General features: G+C 40.1%; 1 protein-coding gene across 4 annotated transcripts in view; it reads right to left on the reverse strand.

The window, feature by feature from the left end:
• Window positions 1–10,476, reverse strand: part of POC1B (POC1 centriolar protein B) — a 102,096-nt gene that overhangs the window by 79,526 nt on the left and 12,094 nt on the right. The window lies entirely within an intron of this gene.

Genomic DNA, 10,476 nt, shown 5'->3' on the forward strand with positions numbered 1-10,476 from the left:
TAAAGTGCAATGTGCCATTATCCTAAGTGAATTAATGCGGGAACAGAAAACCAAATACCATATGTTCTCACTTATAAGTGAGAACTGAACATTAGGTACACTGGACATAAAGATGACAACAATAGCCACTGGGGACTACTAGAAGAGGGAGGAAAGGAGTGGGGAAAGGTTTGAAAAACTATTGAGAACAATGCTCACTACCTGGGTGATGGGATCATGCAGTAAACCCATGTAACAAACCTGCACATGTGCTCCCTGAATCTAAAATAAACGCTACAATTATTAAAAGAAAAAAAAAACCTGCGATGGGAAACTACTCTAGATTTTGAGCAGGGGGAATCTCATGATCTGGTTTAAGAATACTGTCACTTTGACAATAAGGAAAGGATTTTTTAAAAAAAATGTGTTCTCAAAGGAGAGTAATACATTATAAAAAGAAATAAAAAATAAAACAATTGTGGTGAGTCAACTGGATATTCATAAGGAAGAAAATTAACCTTGACTCCTACACTTTATACCACATACAAAAGTTAATTCCACGTAGAACATAGATCTAAACGTGGTACGTAAAACAGTAAGCTTTTAGAAGAGAACACAGAATATCTTCATGGCCTTGGGGTAGGCAAAGACTGCTTTAAAAAGACATTAAAGTTAATAAGTATAGAGGAAAAGAATGACAATTTGTACTGTACAAAAATTAAGAAGTTTTGTTCACTGAGAGGTACCACTAACCAAGTAGGAAAGCAAGCCACCGAGTGGCAAAGAAGATATTTACAACACATATATCCAACACATAATAAAGTATGTATATACAGAATCTATGAAGAATGCTATAAATCAGCCAGGTACAGTGGCTCATGCCTGTAATCCCAGCAATTTGAGAGGCCAAGGTGAGAGGATCGCTTGAGGCCAGGAGTTTGAGACCAACCTGGGCAACATAATGAGACTCCATCTCTACAAATAAAATAAAATAAAATATAAAAAGAACGCTACAAATCAATAAGAAAAAGGCACACTACCCAACAACAACAACAACAACAAATAGGCAAAGGACTTAAACAAGTACTTTGCAAAAGAAGATACCCATATGGCCAATAAACATATGTCATCAGGAAAACGTAAATTAAAACCACAATGAGATATCCATGCACACTCATCAGAATGATTACAATGAAAAAGATAAATAACACCAAATCTTGGTGAGGATGTAGAGTAACTGGAATGCTCATATACTACTAATGGTTATAACCACTTTGAAAATCTATTTTGAAATATCTATTGAAACTGAATATATACTTAGTATTTGATTCAGCAATTCCACTCCTAGAAATATACCCACAGAAATTCTTATGTATGTTTAGCAAAAGACATGTACAATGTTTGTGGCAATACTATTCACAAAAGATCAAAGTCAGAAGCCCAACTATCCGAGTAAAATGAATACATAAATTGCGATATATTCACGTTGTATACCTACTGTGTTAAATTTTACTTATATGGAAGTTTAAGAAGAAGCAAAATTAACCATGAAGTTAGAAGCAAACATTGTGATTATGTGGATGGCAGGGAGGGAGGATAGTGGCTGGAAGGGAACACAAGAGGGGATTTCTGGAGATACTGGTAATGTTATGTTTCTCACTCTGGGTTTTGGTTAAATAAGCAGGTCACATTCTAAAGATTCATCAAGCCGTACAGTTACATTATTTCTGCAATTTTTGGAACATATCAATGCTTCAATAAAACGTTTAGGAAAAAGCAGAAAACATCACTCTAGCTGTTGTGTGGAGAAGACACAAGGGGCAAGGGACAGATCTATTAGGAGGGTACTGCAATCATCCAGTCAGGAGAAAGCAGTGGTCTGGACTAGGCTGGGGGCCTTGGAAGGAGGAGAAAGAGTCAAAATCAAGATACACTGTAGAATCTATGAGGCATGCTAATGACTAGATGTGAGATAGAGAAAAAGAGAAGATGCTAGAATTTTGGCCTGGGCACCCAAGTGAGTTTTAGTGCCATTTAATGAGATGGGAAAGACCAGAAAGGGAGATCTGAAGTGATACAGGATGGGGTGGACATAGTAAATTTGAGATGCCAATTAGACATACAAGTGAAAATGTCAAGTAGGAAAATGCATATACCCCCTGGAGCCCAGGGAGAGGTTCTGACTCTACAGTGTGGTGGTTAAAAGAATACCCTGTAAAATTAGACTCACTGTGCTCAAATCCATGCTGTCACTTACTGCTGTGTGCCCTTGGGCAAGTTACTCAACCTCTCTGTGCCCAGGACACTTCATTTGCAAAACGAGGTGTTGAAAGTACTAAAGGAAATAGTACTTGCAATTTATGCCTGCCACATGAAAAATACTCAAATGTAGCTATTATTGCTAAAGTTTTCTATGTTAGTTAGTAGTAGCTTAGAGAAAGTACTAAAGGCTGTAAACTGGATGGGATCACTGAGGAAATCAGTACAGATAAAGAAAAGGTTGAGGACACTTAACGTTCAGATAAGGAAGAGCAAAGGAAGGTGCCACAAACAAAGTAGGAAAGGGCAAGGACATTGTGGTGTCCAGGAAGAGAAGGAGCATTTCAAGGGGGTGATAAGTGTGTCAAATGAGGTTTAGTAAAATCAGGCCTGATCAGGACCTGCTACATAATTTGCAGGGCCTAGTGCAAAATGTAAACATGAGGCTCTTATAGGAAAATAATTAAGAATTGCAGGACAATGATAGCATAGCATTAAACTAAGCATGGAGCCCTGTGCAACTGTGTAGGAGGTATGCCCACAAAGCTGGCCCTGGGCCCAAATGAGAGGACGTTCCAGCTGGGCTTCCTGGGCCAAGTAGGGGCTCAGAAAGCTGTGAAACTCACTCATTTCCTGCATCAGGACTTACTTTGGTCCTGGATGAATAAAATATTGAAGATATATGCTTAGAATATTCCTAACATCAGAATTAGTGCATGTGTTTTCTTCCCCAAGAAAGTGGGATCAAAGCCAGAAAGGCATGGACTCAGAAGAAAATAGGAGAGAGTTTATATATATCATAGAATATATATGACCCCCAAGGCCGCAGATCACTTCAGCCCAGAAGTTTGAGACCAGCTGGGCAATGTCTCGAAACCCTGTCTCTACAAAAAATACAAAAAAAATCAGCTGGGCGTGGTGACCTGCACCTATATTTCCAGCTACTCTCTGGGGGTGGGGGAGGCTGAGGTGGAGGCGGGAGACAGAGGCTGTACTGAGCCATGATTGCGCCACTGCACTCCAGCCTGCTTCAGACAGTGCAAGGCTCTGTCTCAAAAAAACTAAAAAAAAAAAAAAAAAAAAGCTATGAAAACCAACACTGAATTTCCCTCTTTACTTCCTTAACCTTCTGTGTTAGGAAAGAATTGTCCTACCAAACCCTAATACCATGATAATAAAATGTATTTGGTTATTGATGTCAGCGTTGTACTGTGTCAACGTGGAATTTGCTTTCATACATTTCCATTAAACCACACCCTATATAAACATTACCACATAATTTAAAATGTCAAAGCTTGTACCATTCATCTTCAACGGGTGTATTCTGAGATAAAATGTCAAAAGGGAGGAAATTAGTGGAAAACATTAACTAGTAATCTACCAATTTAAAATAAACTATTTATAATCTATAACAATAATCCATTGTTTCAAGAAACCTCTGTTGGCAGAAGAACAAAGCCCATGCTTACCTAGGTCAGTGCTTTGTCTCTGGAGGTGACAACAAAGAATAACAAATGGAAAACATGTTTGCTGTGTGTCTATCACACAATGCTCAAACGGTCACCCGTTTTTGTGTCACCTTAAGTACCAATAACTTCCTTGAGTCAACCCAAGCTTTCTCACTCATTGATTTGCCCAAAATCAGCTGCCGTTACTTAGAGGCTCTGTCTGGAACACTATTTTCTGAAAAGAAATGTTACTCTCTCCAGTTTTTTGTTTCTTACAAATTATCTTACTTATCTTTTCAGTTGGTAATATTTGTACCTGATACAGAATTCCAATACTACAGAATTCCAACATTACAAAATGGCATTTAATGAAATCTCTTTCTAGTCCTTGACAACCTGGTTCTCCTTCTAGAGGCAACCAGCATTACTAATTTCTTGGGAATCCTTTGCGCTTATTCAAATGTGTGTGTCTACTCTCATACGCTTTTTATACAAATGGTAGTATATTATACGCTTTCTGCATTTTGCCTCTCTGTCCTGCCTCCTCAGTCTACTTAGCATGACATATGCTGGAGATAATGTTTCGTTAATACCTAGAGCTGCCTCATTCCTTTTTCCTTCTTATTTTTGGTAAATTTTTATTTTGATAATTTTAATCTTACAGAAAAATTAGAGAGTTCTTAGGTTGCTCTTTGTCTTTATTGACCTTTATATTCTTGAAGACTATAAGCCTGTTATTTTGGTAGCCTGCTTATTCATTTTATTAAAGATACAATTTTGACAAGAATATCACAAAAGTTATGCTGTGCCCTTAGCAGTGCATCATATTAGGGTGCACATGATGTCTCTTTGTCCTAATAGTGTTGTTAACTTTGATTGCTTGGTTTAGGTGATCCTACCTCTACCACGTAAAGTTACTATTTTTTCCCTTTGGAATTAATAAGTAACTTGTGGCATAATATGGTTTGGCTGTGTCCCCACCGAAAATCTCACCTTGAATTGTAATTCGAATTATAATCTATGTGTTGGGGGAGGGACCTCGGGGGAGGTGATTAGATCATGGGGGTGGTTCTCATGATAGTGAGTGATTTCTCACAGATCTGATGGTTTTATAAGGAGCTTCCCCACTTTCGCTCTGCACTTCTCTCTCCCGCTGCCATGTGAAGACGGACATGTGAAGATGGACGTGTTTGTTTCCCCTTAGGCCATGATTGTAAATTTCCTGAGGACTACCCAGCCATGTGGAACTGTGTGTCAATTAAACCTTTCTCCTTTATAAATTACCCAGTCTTAGGCAGTTCTTTATAGAAGTGTGTGAACAGACTAATACATGGAGAGATAAGACTATATAAATATTGTCTTCCTTACCAAACTATCACACACTAACTTTAGCATCCTTTCATAATTTTCTAACCCATCATTCTATGATTTACTACTTAATTAACGTTTAATTAGTAAGTTAATGAATTAATATTTTAAAAATGTATTTACTGTTGTAAGGAAGAACCATCCATTTTCCTCCATTTATCTGTTTACTCATTTACTTATTTTTTTTTTTTTTTTTTTTTTTTTGAGACGGAGTCTCGCTCTGTCGCCCAGCCCAGGCTGGAGTGCAGTGGCGCGATCTCAGCTCACTGCAAGCTCCGCCTCCCACGCCATTCTCCTGCCTCAGCCTCCCGAGTAGCTGGGATACAGGCGCCCACAACCGCGCCCGGCTAATTTTTTGTATTTTTAGTAGAGACGGGGTTTCACCGTGGTCTCGATCTCCTGACTTGTGATTTTCCCAAAGTGCTGGGATTACAGGCGTGAGCCACCGCGCCCTGCCTCATTTACTTATTTTTATCAGTGTGAATGTATAGATTATTTAATTCAACAGGTTATAATCCATAACTGTCATTTATTTTGACTCTCAAATTGTTCCAGATTTGGCAAATGAAAGCCCCTTTAAAAGCTGCCCTCTGCGTCCTTTTGATATATTTCCATTCTTCAAATACTCCCTTATTTTCTAGAATTACAAGATGTTCTAAGACGTACTTCTCCTGCTCCAGCCCTGAAATGGGCCTTTTCTTTCCTCCCCAAAAAGCTCTGATTTCTTTTAACAGATAATGGTATTTAGAAACCAATATCTGGGCACAATGTTTGCTCATTGCTACTGGTGTGTCAGTGAACAGAGCTAAGGAATAAGACTGAAATCACAACGGGCAGAACTAAGAAATTAGCTATAAATAGAGAGCTATTATCTATCTATATGTAGGTATGTCAATTGATATAGATATTAAAAACCATGAGTTTTAATCTAACACCACAGAATACATTCTTGCTCTCCCTTTTCCCGTATTTGTGACTCTCTTTTCCCACAATAAGAAACCTGGCTCCCATGCTCAATATATCTTTGCTCAATCCTAAAATACAAACAGTAGTTTCAGAATCATGAAACCACACCACTGCAAAAGAAATCCCACTAACTAGAGTTCAGGATTCAGTTTTGGTTTTTTTGAGACAGTCTTGCTCTGTTGCTCAGGCTGGAGTGCAGTGGTGCAATCGCGGCTCACTACAACCTCTGTCTCCTGAGTTCAAGCAATTCTCATGCCTCAGCCTCCCAAGTAGCTGGGATTACAAGTGTGCACTACCACAGTCAGCTAAATTGTTTTGTATTTTTAGTAGAAACAGGGTTTCAGCATGTTGTCCAGGCTGGTCTCGAACTCCTGGCCTCAAGTGATCTGCCTGCCTTGGCCCCTCAAACTGCTGGATTTACAAGTGTGAGCCACCACACCCAGCCTGTTTTGTTTTTTTAACTGGGAGGCAATTAAATTGTAGGTGGCTCCTTTTTGGTCTTGCACACTTCCTTTTGCTCTTTGGTAGCATGGTTCTACTTGAGCTTGGAAATAAGTCCTAGGGTGTGGCCCTTTCTTTCACATGTGGTCCTGATTCCTAAAGATCTGGCCTTTCTGGTGTCTCAACTCAATGTCTGAAGTGCTCAGAGAGACTCCCTCTTTGTTGAAGCTAGAGACCTAGACATCCAGCCCTGCATGGTCATTAGTATCACCATTCAGCTCTCAGTTCAGCAGTGAGAGATCCCTGGTAGTCTCACAGTTTCTCACTCTGCACACCCTGAGCTCAACCAGGCTGTTACTCGGAGGCTGCTCTACCTCTCTGCTGTGCAGCAGGAAAAATGCTCCCAGGAAGAAAGTCAAGGAGATCATCACCTTGCATGCTTTCTTTCTTGTAAAGATCATAGTTTTTGCACTCTCTATAGGTCAATGCCTGAAAACAGCTAACTCACATATATTTTGTCCAGTTTTACAATTACTACGTTGGTGCAAGATTGCGATTTTTGCTATTGATATTTTCAGCTACCAATTACTTTCGTCACTGGAGGCAGAAATATGTTTTTATTCTTTTTTTTTTTTATTGATATGGAGTCTCATTCTGTCGCCCAGGCTGGAGTACAGTGGCAGAATCTCGGCTCACTGCGGGCTTTGCCTCCTAGTTCAAGCAATTCTCCTGCCTCAGCCTCTCAAGTAGCTGGGACTACAGGCATGCACCACCACACTGGCTAAATATTTTTTTTGTATTTAGTAGAGACAGGGTTTCACCATGTTGGTCAGGCTGGTCTCGAACTCCTGGCCTCAGGTGATCCGCCTACCTCGGCCCCCCAGAGTGCTGGGATACAGGTGTGAGCCACCATGCCTGGCCAAATAGTACATATTTTAGATAACTTTGTACATTTGAAATATATTCCCTCAGGCCTTTTCATTCCATATTCAGAATAATCCTGATTGGCCAGGTGCAGTGGCTCACGCCTGTAATCCCAACACTTTGGGAGGCTGAGGTGGGTGGATCACCTGCGGTCAGGAGTTCGAGACCAGCCTGCACAACATGGTGAAACCCCATCTCTACTAAAAACGCAAAAAAGTTAGCCAGGCACTCTGCTGCACGCCTGTAATCTCAGCTACTCTGGAGGCTGAGGCGGGGGAATCGCTTGAACCCGGGAGGCAGAGGTTGCATGCAATGAGCTGAGATTGTGCCACTGTACTACAGCCTGGGCAACAAAGTGAGACTGTCTCAAAAAAAAAAAAAAAAAAAAAAAAATCCTGATAATTCAGATTAGCTTCATAAAGAAATCCTTGGATTTTTCAACTATTTCAGAAGTCCTTCTCTATATTTTCTACCTCCATTATGTCCTACTATAAAGTCCATTACTGAAAATAAACTCAGCTTTCTAGTTTCACGTGGTGCCATGACTTTGTACTTTATGCTGCATTTCCAGGTTCATGCTTGCCTTTGGGTCACAAAAGAAACACCAGACTGCTTTATTTAGGGGAAAAATAGGGAAATCTTCTAAAGAAATCTATGAGAATGAGTTCTTTTATAAATATTTTTAAGAAATGAAAATAAAAGGCAATCCCAAGACATACATCTATAAACCTAGATGGGGCCTGGCACAATGGCTCACTGTACTCCCAGCACTTTGGGAGGCCAAGGCAGGTGAATCACTTGAGGCCAGGAATTTGAGACCAGCCTGGCCAATATGGTGAAACCCTGTCTCTACTAAAAATACAAAAAATTATCCGGGCGTGGTGGCGCGCACCTATAGTCCTAGCTACTTGGGAGGCTGAGGCATGAGAATCACTTGAACCCAAGAGATCGGGGCTGTAGTGAGCTGACATCGCACCACTGCACTCCAGCCTGGGTGACAGAGTGAGACTGTCTCAAAACAACAATAAACCTAGATGGAAGTGAGGGAAAGGGTTGTACAATAAAAAGACAATATTCCAATCTTGACTAGACAAACTTTAATACTGTAATATGGTCAGAAGTAGTTTGTACTATGCAAGCACTGCATAATAATATAATTAAGTGACGGCACTCACTTAAAATCCCTTTGCCTTGAATAAGGAAATAGCTAAGCATATTTGTTTTCTAGCTGATACTAAGTAATTAGCTTGCTAGTATAAGCTGGGTCTAAAGGAGCTGTGGGTGCTTTAAAAAGTAATCTTTAGTAATGACAAGCTGAAGAAATTGAATTTATTCAAATTTCACGTCCTTGAAGACTAGCAATAACAACGGAAACCTATACTGAATTAGTACTATGGGTCTAGTATTTTTCAATACTGCATCAGTCTCAAGCCCAGGCATGGTGGCTCATGCCTGTAATCCCACTGCTTCGAGAGGCCAAGGCAGAAGGACTATGTTAGGCCAGGAGTTCAAGACCAGCCTGAGCAATATAGCGAGACCCCATCTCTACAAATAATTTTAAAAATGACCTGGGCTTGGTGGTGCATACCTGTAGTCCCAGCTACTCCAGAGGCTGAGGGAGGCAGGCGGCTGGAGCCCAGGAGGTCAAGGCTGCAGTGTGCTGTGACTGCAACACTGTACTCCAGACTAGGCACCTTTATAAGTATTATTTTATTTAATCCTAACAACAAGGCAGATAAATATCATTATCTCTATTTTACAGAAGAGGAAATGAGGCTTAGTGAGGTTAGGTAACTGGTCAAGGTAACATAGATGAAAAGTGAAAAGAGCTCAATTTTTAACCCACTTCTACAAGACTCCAAAGCCTAGGCTTTTAACCAATAAAGCAGTGCTTCTCAAAGCAAGGGAATTTATGAATTATCTCCATCAGAGTTACTGGGGTCCTTGTTAAAAATACATATTTCTAGTAAATTACACATTATTTGGGGTTAGACCTGGGAATATAAATTTTTGACAAGTTTCTCACTGAATTCTGATGCACACTGAAATTTGAGAAACAATGCACTCTGTTACTACCTCTTAGTGTTACACTAAATTAGCTTTTGTAATTTTTCAGCTTTTGTAGGTTTAGTAATTTTTTAAGCTATAATAGGAGAAGCTCCACAAAGTACCACATAGGCTGCCATCAAGAATTTGAAAAAAAAAAAAAAATATTTGGCAAACTTTTATTATGGTTTCACTGCAGGGAAAGTAACTAAAAAGTTCCAAATTTCAGTTTGCTTCTATTCAGTCAAAAAAGGAAAGATTACCTTGTTCTTTTACTATCATTTGTCGTACAAGCAAACCACATGTTACAGAAGGATTTAATCAATGACAGGATAACCTTGAAGGAAAAAGTGGGGGAAGTAACAACTTCAATGTTAAAATTATGCAGTTTTCAACAGAAACTTCTAAAGTACAGGTCAGATTCTGCAAACCATGTGAAAATACTTTTAAAGGCTTTTACTGTTCGTTTAAATGTGAATGTGGCCCTCTGGGAAAGAGATGACTGGCCTAATGGAAAAGGGTATGGTTCTGGAATAAGACTCAAACCAGACTCTATTAGGCTAGAGGTCCCTAACCCCCAGGCTGCGAACTGGTACTGGTCCGTGGCCTATTAGGAACTGGGTTGCACAGCAGGAGGTGAGCAGCAGGCAAGCAAGCATTAAGGCCTGAGCTCCACCTCCAGTGAGATCAGCAGCGGCATTAGATTCTCATAGAAGTGTGAACCCTACTGTGAAAATTGTCTTCCATGAAGCCAGTCCCTGGTGCCAAAAAGACTGGGGACAACTGCTAGGCTCTGCTGCCTACTACCTTTATAGTTTTGGGCAAGTTACTGAAATTTCAGCTTCTGCAACCATAAAAGGGGATGATAACACTTCAAAGGCTATTTTGTTTTCTCTCATCCTCTTCCTTCTCATCACCTTTCCACCCATCCTGTGAAACCTAATAGCCCCTATAATATGGTTTGGACTTATGACCCCACCCAAATCTCATATTGAATTGTAATCCCCAATGTTGGAGGAGGGGCCTGGCGGGACGTGATTGGATC

The sequence above is a fragment of the Macaca thibetana genome, chromosome 11 (genome assembly GCF_024542745.1).
Source record: "Macaca thibetana thibetana isolate TM-01 chromosome 11, ASM2454274v1, whole genome shotgun sequence".
In the NCBI taxonomy this organism is placed as follows: Eukaryota; Metazoa; Chordata; class Mammalia; order Primates; family Cercopithecidae; genus Macaca; species Macaca thibetana.